Source organism: Hyperolius riggenbachi, chromosome 2, assembly GCF_040937935.1.
Source record: "Hyperolius riggenbachi isolate aHypRig1 chromosome 2, aHypRig1.pri, whole genome shotgun sequence".
NCBI lineage: Eukaryota > Metazoa > Chordata > Amphibia > Anura > Hyperoliidae > Hyperolius > Hyperolius riggenbachi.
In genome coordinates this window covers 453,740,935-453,752,159 of record NC_090647.1, presented here as the reverse complement: position 1 = coordinate 453,752,159, position 11,225 = coordinate 453,740,935, and positions in this window count along the sequence as shown.

The following is an 11,225-nucleotide window of genomic DNA, read 5'->3' as shown; positions in this document are numbered from 1 at the left end:
GATAATTAAAGGTTGCTTTTTACACTGGATGAGCTGCTCCTGGGATTGCTTTTTTCTCTTTGCATTATTGAATGGACTTTACAAAATAATACCGGATGTTGCACCATCTGATATATATGGTTTATGGCATATGCATGTAGTGCACTCACCACAGTCTACTCTCTCTGTTTTTGACTGTACATACACATGCCTATCATCATGTCACATGTCACTTCGGGCATCCTTTAAGCTAATTGCACTGCCCCCTTTCTTTCCTGGCTACAGTTGGCTTTGGATGTAGCAGCAGTGTGTGTACAGAGCATGGAGCAGCTCTGGGGAACATGACATAGCACAGAGCCAGGTATGAGCAGCACAGTTGGCTATTCTCACTATTACCTGTACGCAAATTGCTCCTGATCGATCCCATTTTCGATTGGGAGCAGATCGAACATGTCGAAAATAATCATCCGATTCTGTCAATTGGACGGGAACTTGCATTGTGTGTATAGAGCATGATGTCCTACCATATTATATTATTATATTGTGCATGGCTGAGCAAGACCTTTTCAAAATCTCTCCCCCCCCCCCCCCCCCCCTTTAAAATCCTGGGTTTGCCTCCTGCATTTGGGATGCGATTATATCGTCCCTCGCAATAGAACACAACGGACCCGATGTTAAAGGACTTTGTACAGTCATATTCAGAGGACTGATAACTAACTACCTTACACAACTTGATTGAGGGCCCTTTCACATGAGCAGTTGATAGGCAGTGACTGTTGATCACTCACAACTGCTTGCTGCTGCCTGGTAACTGTTCGCCGAGTGCACAGTTTAGCTGCCCATGTGAAAGGGCCCTCAGGCCTCTTTTCCACGGGCAGTTGAACTATGTGCTCAGCAAGAAGTTACCAGGCAGCAGTGAGCAGATACCTGGCAGCAACAAGCAGTTACCAGGCAGCAGCAAGCACTGGTGAGAGCTTGAGAGGCATTTCACTGCCTATCAACAGTCCGTGGAAAAGAGGCCTAAAAACGTTGGTGGGATTTGATTGCACCATTTTCAAGCTGCATAAATTTTCATTAAAAAATGATATAAATCTGCATGAATTCAGAAATATTTGCATTTCATTGGTCATTCCTTATTAAAGAAAACCTGTAATGAGAAAAAATTCCTCTGGGGGGTACTCACCCTGGGTGGGGGAAGCCTCCAGATCCGATCGAGGCTCCCCCCGTCCTGCTCGGTCCCACAGCGGCGGTATAAAAGCTCCTGGAACTGCAGGGATGTAAATAGTTACCTTCCTGGCTCCAGCGCAGGTGCAGTACCGGCACTCCGCTCGGAGATAGGCGGAAATAGCTGATCGCTGTCGGGCCGCACTACTGCACAGGAGCAAGTCTCCCGCGCTTGCGTAGTAGAGCAGACCTGATGGAGATTGGCTATTTCCGCCTATCTCCATGCTGAGCACCTCATCAGCGCCCCCACTAGAGCCAGGGAAGGTAAATATAGCAAGCCTTATCAGGCTTGTCGAGCTTGATTTTCAGGAGACTTCGTGGGAGCCAGCGCTGGATTGCCTGCAGCTACAGCGGAGGGGGAAGCCTCATTGGGACCCTGAGGCTTCCCCCTACCGAGGTGAGTACCCCCCAGGGAATTTTTTTTTTGTTACAGGTTTTCTTTAAGGTTATTTTTATATTTAAAGAGAGTCTGAAGCGAGAATAAATCTCGCTTCAGACCTCATAGATAGCAGGGGCATGTGTGCCCCTGCTAAACCGGCGCTATCCCGCGGCTTAACGGGGGTCCCTGACCCCCAAATCCCCTCCATAATGCGGGGGAGCGCTTCCTGGTTGGGCCAGGGCTAACCGCCGCAGCTTTGCCCCACGCGCGTCTGTCAGCGCGTATCTCCGCCTCTCCCCCGCCCCTCTCAGACTTCCTTCACTGAGAGGGGCGGGGGAGAGGCGGCGATGCGCCGCTGACAGATGCGACCGTTAGCCCTGCCTCCAGGAACGACCAAGTCTGCGACCAAGTGTCGCAGTGGGGGGTTTGGGGGTGAAGGGACCCCCGTTTAGCGGCGCTATAGCGGCGGTTTAGCAGGGGCACACGTGCCCCTGCTAACTATGAGCTCTGAAGCGAGATTTATTCTCGCTTCAGAGTCTCTTTAAGCCCATTTCACACAGGAATTTGACAGGTGGTGAATAAACTGCTCTCCTGCACCCGCCGGGCGCTTGTTAGTGATCGGTACTGCCGCTATACAGATTGCCCCCATGTAGTGAGATTTGAGCACAGCTGCAAGTACTCTCTTGCACTGCCCATTGCAATGGCGATTAGGCCTCTTTTCCACGTACTGTTGAACTGTGTGCTCAGTAAGCAGTTACCAGGCAGCAGTGAGCAGTTGTGAGAGTTTGAGAGGCATGTCACTGCCTATCAAGAGTCTATGGAAAAGAGGCCTCCTTTCCACGGACTGTTGAGCTGTGTGCTCAGCAAGCAGTTGCCAGGCTAAAGTGAGCAGTTACCAGGCAGCAACAAGCAGTTTCTATGTAGCAAAAAGCAGTTGTAAGAGTTTGAGAGGCATTTAAATGCCTAGCAGCAGTTCGTGGAAAAGAGGCCTTACAGTCAGGCCTCTTTTCCACGAGCAGTTAAAGGCAGTGAAATGCTTCTCAAACTCTTACAACTGCTTGCTGAGCACACAGCTCAACAGTCCGTGGAAAGGAGGCCTAAGGCAGTGAAATGCCTCTCAAACTCTCACTGCTGCCTGGTAACTGCTCGCTGAGCACACAGTTCAACTGCTCATGGAAAACCGCAATCAATAAAACATGACAAACTGCCTGCAATGCAATAAAGTGCTCTGGGTAACGCAAAAGCTGCAGCGCGTTACTGTGCAACTTCAGCAGTAATCCCAAAAGTGCACTGGAGACTCCATGTTGTGCTTTTTCTTGGGTCGCACTGCACACGGTGCAACTTTTCGGCTTCAGTTTACAAAGTGTAAAAGGACACTAAACTAGACAGTTTCTATTCGTCTACTGTGAGTATCGGTCCCCCAGGAACTTGGCAAAGAACTAGAGCTGCACAATGAGCAATGCAAATCATTTCTGCTTCCCTATATGCATCTTGGAACCAGACCAATCAAAATAGTCAGGAAGTGCATTTTAATAGACTATTTGGATCTCATTAAAAGTTAGTTCACATTTGAAGCGCGAATCGCAATTTTGCAGATCAAAATTTCACTTTTTTTTACCGCAATTTGCAATTGTGATTCCCATAAAAAAAAAAAAAAGAGAATCACAACACAATCGCCCCCAAAGAGCTGCATGCAGCGCGTTTGTAATTTATTTAAATTGCAAAGGCTGCAGTGAGAATGTATTCATAGGGATCAGCAAAATGCTACCAAAGCGCCCGGTATGAACCAGCTGTCTCTTCTGCACAAGACTAGGGACAATCAATGCATATAATTCCACATTGATGCTGACTCTGAGTTCTGCAAATGTTATATGCAAATTTATGCTAAGGTAGAATTCTGTTGGTCCATTTTTAAGCTGCATAAGGCCTCCTTTCCACGAACTGTTGAGCTGTGTGCTCAGCAAGCAGTTACCAGGCAGAAGTAAGCAGTTATCATGCAGCAACAAGCAGTTACCAAGCAGCAGCGAGCAGTTGAGAGTTTGAGAGGCATTTCACTGCCTATTAACAGTCTGTGGAAAAGAGGCCTAACAATTGACATTTGTCCACTTGATAGATTTAAGACTACCAGGTAATTACAATGGTTTCCCAGTTTAAATTTGGCCAATGTAGCCACCAAAGGATGCCTCTACCAAGAATTTGGTGTGCGCATCTGTCCCCAGCCCTCCCCATTGGGTCGGCAAGAGATCCATCATCTTGGCCGAATCCTGGCAGCCACCATTGTTCTCCCTGCTTACCCTTCCTGCTCCGTCATGTGACACTTGTACCTCTGCCACACCCCATAGTAACAGAATGCATTGCTAACCTGCAGGCTAGCAATGCATTTGTACAGAATGGGGCTACAAACAGTGGCCTGAGGGATCTATTCCCTGTGGGGGACAGTGATCACTGTCAGTTCTGACAATATTTTGTCAGAACTGAAATATACCAGTTGCTGTCAGGGATATATCAGCAGCTGTCAGCTACAACTGAATGTGCAAAGTAATGTCCATATTTCCTTATAGCTCAAGTGGGGGATATTACAGTTTAGCAATGTGCTGACCAGGAAGCTGTTATGGGGTAATGGCCATTTTCAAAATGGAGGACGGAGAATTCCATTGATCACGGTGGACAAATGGGACGCAGGAGAGGAGAAAGAGATTGAGAAATAGACTCTGCGGGAGGTAATTACAACCTTTGTATGGTTATTTTGACTTTTTATTTTCAGTTCAGGTTCTCTCTAAAATAAAATATATTAGTATGGTTCCACCCCAAATTACTTGCATCCGATATCAACAAACAGTCCAAAGACTTTAGGGGTTTTATAGGAACAGCATTAGTCTTTATTCTTCACTAGTGACCTAAGCCCATTTGAAAACGGGCTCCAGGTCTGTCACCGCCACCAAAAAAAATCACACACACACACACTCACACGACTGGGGAGGCCGGCCCGCCTCCTGGTCTGTCCTGCGTCCTGTCCCAACGGCTGTGTCAGTGCAGGACATGTGCAGTAGCGCAAAAGAACTGACACAGGGACATGGGAGGCAGGGACACTTGCCTATTATTGTATAGGATAAGTACAAATTCTCCTCAATTTCAGTCATGAAATGTAGACAGGTTACATAGGGATCCAAATTCACAGAACCAAGATTTGCAATCTTGCCATCGAGGAGAATTTGTACTTATGAAGAATAAAGACTATTGTTGTTCCTATAAAACCCCCAAAGTCTTTGGACGGTTTGTTGATATCATTTGTAAGAGTTTTAGAGGCATTTCACTGTTTCTCAACTGCTCGTGGAAAAGAGGCCTAAGGGCCCATTCACACTAGAAGCGCTTTTCTGAGCGTTTTGCGATTAGCGGTTTTTAAAATCGCTCCTATTCACTTTCATAATAAAAAAAAAGGTACTTATCCGTTAGCCGGGCGCATCCTCTAGGTGGTGACAACTCCACCAGAGTTACAGCTTTCCCTACTATCCATGTCGGCCTGGAGGTGGAATAGTAATTAGCGCCACCTGCCGGATGTGCCCGGCTAACGGATAAGTACCAAAAAAAAAAAGCAGAAAAAAAAAAAAATCGCCGCGATTTCACAATTGTGTATGAAAAAATCGTGGCAATTTTTCCACGATTTTTACTGCGATTTTAATAAAAGTGAATGGGAGCGATTTTAAAAAACACTAATCAATCGCATAACGCTCAGAAAAGCACTTCTAGTGTGAATGGGCCCTAATGCTTCCTAAAGAAGAAGCATCAGCGTTACGCGAAGCCCAATGTGGACCCCAACCCTGTGACCCTATCCTCTAGCTTGTGTGCTGAAGTGCAGTGTTCGGCATAATTCAAGCTTCCGAATGTAGGTTCCCAAATTCGAACACCAACACTCAGGGTAGGAACACAACAGGCAGAACCGCATGCGGTTTCCCCATAGCACATAGTGGAAACCGTATACGCGATTCTGCCTAGTGTGTTCCTACCCTAATAGTAACCCTTGCACACAAAAGCTTACACTTGCAGCAATGCATAAAACAGCACTAAAAACTGCTAATTCGGGGCTGGTTCACTCTGCAAGATCTTTTCTAAGGCCTCTTTTCCACGGACTGTTGATAGCCAGTGAAATGCCTCTCAAACTCTCACTGCTGCTTGGCAACTCCTTGCTGAGCACACGGTTCAGCTGCCTGTGGAAAAGAGGCCTAAGCCCTTGTGATTTTAAAAGCTCTTGCTTATATAATGCCATGTGTGCTCACTGGATAGAGTGACCAGATTTTTGTTGGTTCAACCTGGGGGGTCGCATTGCGCACCGCGCAGAAAAATGGGGGGGGGGGTGCCGAGCCGAAAAATGGGTGTGGCCATGACATTGTATGGGCGGAGCTAACAAAGATGTAACAGTGAGGCATAAGAAAGCAGTGTTTACGCCATGATGTAGTCAGGCGAGGTTTCGCATCATGGGTGTGCAGAAACTGTGTGATGCTATTTAATAGTATACCGTAACCCCAAAGCAGCAAGCATAGCAAACTATGACCATTAAAAAATAAATGCAGCAACAGTTACCCCAGACACCAGAAAATAAACGCAATGTGGGCAAAATTTCAGCACAAAATAAATGCAATGGGCAACATGTCAGCACAGAATAAAAAACAATGGGCAACATGTCAGCACAGAATAAACGCATTGGGCTCTATTCTCAAAGACTTCCCGCATGCGGTAAAGTACATGCGGGAAGTTTGCACCCAAAATACCGGCAAGTTGGGATTCTCAAAATGTTCCGCATGTTTTTTCCGCATGCGGAAAAAGTGTGATAAAAGTGCGGGATTCATGCGGTAAAATTTCCACAAAAGTCGGTATTTTCCGCAATAAAAGATCAATTCTCAAAGATGTTCAGGCGCATCATTTCTTCGTTAATTACCGAATTTTTATCACCTACAAGTAGTAGGTGATATATTCCGCATCCCATTGACTTTAATGAAGTGTGGAGGCTTAAGGGCTGTGCTTGGTGGACTTTAACTTTTTTTTTTTAAACACTTTTTCATGCGACCTTTTTACCGCATGATTCCCGCATGAATAATGCCTGTTTCCGCATCTTTTTTCCCGCATGCGGAAAACATGCGGAAAATGTTAGTGAATGCTGAAAAAATGCGGAGTTTACCGCTGGCGGGAATTTAGCGCTAAAATTTTGCGGTACTTTTGGCTCTTTGAGAATAGAGCCCCTTGTGGGCAACATGTCAGCACAGAATAAACGCATTGTGGGCAACATGTCAGCACAGAATAAACGCATTGTGGGCAACATGTCAGCACAGAAGAAATGCATTGTGGGCAACATGTCAGCACAGAATAAATGCATTGTGGGCAACATGTCAGCACAAAATAAACGCAATGGGCAACATGTCAGCACAAAATAAACACACTGTGGGCAAACATGTCAGCACAAAATAAACGCACTGTGGGCAACGTCAGTACAAAATAAATGCACTGTGGGCAAACATGTCAGCACAAAATAAACGCACTGCGGGCAAACATTTCACCAGAAAATAGATGCACTGCGGGCAAACATGTCACCAGAAAATAAACGCACTGCGTGCAAACATTTCACCAGAAAATAAACGCAATGGGGGCACAGTTCACCTGAAAAAAAGCATTTACTCACCTGGCAGAAGTCTCCTCTGGCGTGCTGCTCCTGGGACCGTCTTGTTCCTCCTGCAGTTTCCCGCGCTCAGAGTGCAGGGCTACGGCAAGATGGCACCCAAAGCCCTGTACTGGAAACACAAATAGTCTCCAGTACAGGGCTTCGGCAGCCATCTTGCCAAAGCTCTGCTCGCCTGCCGGTGTCGGAACACCGGAAGACAGTCACTAAGGAGGCTGGAGCGGGGCTGCGGGCAATGAACTGACACGGCGTCTATAGACGCCGCTGCCAGTTCATGCAATACAGTGACCAGAGTCCCCAGGCCTGGACGTCCCGCTGCTAAAAGCGGGACGTTTCCCGGGACTTCATGCAGCCTGGGACAGCGGACCCCGAATCCAGGACGCGTCCGGGATGCGTCCCGGGCAATCCGGGACATCTGGTCATTCTATCACTGGAGCGATGTGATTTTATATAAATCCCCCATAGCATTCGCAAGAGCTTTTCAAAACACTAGCTCTTAAAAAGCCTTTGCAGTGTGAACCTTTTGGTCAGCAGGGCATAATCTTAAAGGGCATATCTTTAAGGGCTGGAACCCACAAGAGCGTTTTTTTGAGCATTTTGGCAGCGCTGCGATATGCTAGCGTTTTGCCAAAACGCTCAGCTGATGTTAATGGATGGGGCAACTTCCACAGGAGCGTTTGCGTTTCCCAGAAATGCAAATGCAGGACCTGCAGCATTTTGGGAGCGTTAGCGCTTCAATGTAAAGTATTGAAACGCTAGCAGAAACGCTCAGCAAAACCTAAACTGAGCGGTTTTGCTAGCGTTTTGCGGTTCAGCACACTGTAACAAAATTAAAAATAATTCACAGGACCAATCAGGATAAAAACGCGAAACGCAAAACGCTACACAATCGCTGAGCAAAAAAATACACTGTTGCAAAACGCGACCGAAAACGCACATGAATCCACTTGCAAACCGCTCAGACAAAACGCTAGCGGTTGCGTTTTGCGTTTGCGGATTTCAGTGGGTTCCAGGCCTAAGGGTGTATAAGACACCCAGAATTAGCCCAGAATTATTTAATATATACTGCACTCGAAGATCTATTTATCCATCTTTACTGACATCGCGATATTCTTCTCTTGCAGGTATGCATTTGACTCTATGCAATATTTTCTGACTGATTGATCTGCGCTCTGAATCCTGCATGGCTTATTTCTTTTTTCTCAAATGATACCTCCCTGGCCGGACCCTCCGTTCCTCACAGGAGACCCTTTTATCCTCCAGCCTAGTCACCTCCTCTCACTCTCGCATCCAAGACTTCTCACTGGCTGTCCCTTTCCTTTTGAACGCTTCCCCTCAGCCGGTTCGTCATGCCACGTGTCTGGAAACCTTAAAACGTACTCTGAAAATACACCTCTTCAGACAAGCCTATAATCTGCTATAGGCAGCTCTGAAGGCACACTGGCTCACCCATTAACCCCTGTTTCCTTCCCTGTTGTTTCCTCCCCACTACTCTCTAGATTGTAAGCTCGCAAGGGCAGGGACCTCCTCCTAGTGTTTCTCATACCGCTGTAATTTTAACATATGCACATGTACCAACTACACATCAACTATGAATGTATTTGTATTTATTCTATTCAATGCCATGACTGTACAGTGTCTTTTACTTCTCATGTATATTTGTTCCCCATTATTTGTTGTACTATGTACAGTGCTACGGAAGATGTTGGCGCTATATAAATAACAAATAATAAACCAGCCCTAAAATTGAGGATCTTTGTGCTAGCTGCAGCACTCTCAAAATAAGGCCACTCCACCCACTCAAGGTTCCCTGCAGAGTACATTTGAAATCGGCGGCGGTAGACTTGGGCGCAGGATACAGCGGTATATGGCTGATCCTGCTTCTGCACAAGTCCGGGCCGTTTTAATTACTATTCCCCCTCCAGGCCGCCATGGATAGTGGGGGAATGAAATAATTTGGCTTCCAGCGATTGCTGGAGGCCGAATTATTGTGTTTTGTAAGCAACTTCGGCTCCGTCTTCTGACGGAGCCGACGTTACTCACTGAGCGCTGCTATAGACTGATTCCCATTACAGTCTATGGCGGCCCTGGCTGCGCCCCAAATCTAGCAGCGCTGAAAAGCACTGCTCCGTCCCTGCATGCAAGCAGACAATTCATGCAGACAACTTGAAATTTAGACTGGGAACAACCCGGGTTCTTTACCTTTAAATAAAGGGAACCAGCCATTCAGGAGCTACAAACTCTCTAGGGCTGGGGCACACCAAGTGGGTTTTCAGGCGTTTTTGCAGCCGCTTGCGGCTGCGGATACGCTTGGTCAATGTATCTCAATGGGGTGGGTCACACCAGAGCGGGAGGCGTTTTGCTGAAACGCATACTCCCGGGGTGAGGCATTGTTTGGATTGCGGAGGCGTTTCTGCCTCCAATGTAAAGTATAGGAAAAACGCAAACCGCTCTGAAAAACGGCAGTTCAGATCGGTTTTGCAGCGGTTTTTGCTACAAAAGCTGTTCAGTAACAGCTTTACTGTAACAATATATGAAATCTACTACACCAAAAACGCTTCCCAAAACAGCAAAATGCTAGGTGAAACGCCACAGAAAAATAAGAAAAAGCGTTTCAAAATCTGCTAGCGGGTTTTGGTGTGCACCAGGCCTCACACCTTTCTAATAATAAGTTGTAGTTGCACAATGCTAGGAGAGCTACAGCTTGAAGCCTAGCCAACATGGCTTCCAGAGACATTCAGACACATCAGGTAACTGCACTTATCCTACAGACCATAAATGGGGGGGAACTTAGCCGTTAGCCGGGCGCATCCGGCAGGTGGCGCTAATTACTATCCCCCCTCCAGGCCGCCATGGATAGTAGGGAAAGATGTAACCCCGGATGGAGTTTTGTCGCCACCTGCCGGATGCGCCCGGCTAACGGATAAGTACCAATGGGGGAAAGGGAGGTGCAAAGGGATGCGGCCAAATCAAATGCAAAATATTTTTGCATTTGTTGCTGCAAGGGTAACCCTTGCAGTCAAAGCTTACACTTGCAGCACCACATGATACAACATAAACTGCCAAACAAAATAGAGGATCTTAGGTCTCCAAAAATGGGTTCTGTTGTAACAATGCAAACGGACCCGTGCGCTACCAAACAATGCACATGCCTCCGATACAAACAACAAATTGCAACGCGTGTGCTGCTGCAAGACACTGATTTTGTAATCCAATCCACTACTTCCTCCTTAGCCCAGTGTAGTGCAAAGAATGAGATATGGCTATCATTCATAAAAGTATGTTCGGTAAAAAAATCTGGGAGGGAAAATACAGCATTCTGTATTTTAGACTTCTGTGTGCTAATTGTTTACAGTTGCGATAGAAGTTCGGTATTTCCCGAACTAGGCTGGAGGTAACATGAGAAGCTGCCTGAGTTGATACATTTTCCCTGTGCAGAGACAGAGTTACAATAAAAGAGGCATCCCCAACTTCCCTGTAGATGTGCATGTTTTTTTTTTATACTGCCTCTCCTTGCCCTGAATCTGTATATTAATCTTTCTAAACACTCTAATTGCCACAGCTTAGAAGAAATTCAAGAAATGCTATACATGCATTACACATGCAGGCTTTCGGATGTTAAAAAACATATGAAAACAGGTACCCAAGAGGTTAAAAAACACATCCCTGGGGTATTCTGGAAAACCTTTTTTGTTCTGTTCTCACCGCTGCTGCTGGGAGATCTGTCTCTAATGACACACCTTGAATACAAATCAAATGCAAATTATGTGCTGAACACTAATCTAAATTCTAAAATTTGAATGCAAGCTGACGCCCATGGAGGCCTAAGGCCTCCTTTCCACGAACTGTTGAGCTGTGTGCTCAGCAAGCAGTTACCAGGCAGCAGTGAGCAGTTATCATGCAGCAACAAGCAGTTACCAGGCAGCAGTGAGCAGTTGAGAGTTTGAGAGGCATTTCACTGCCTATCAACAGTTC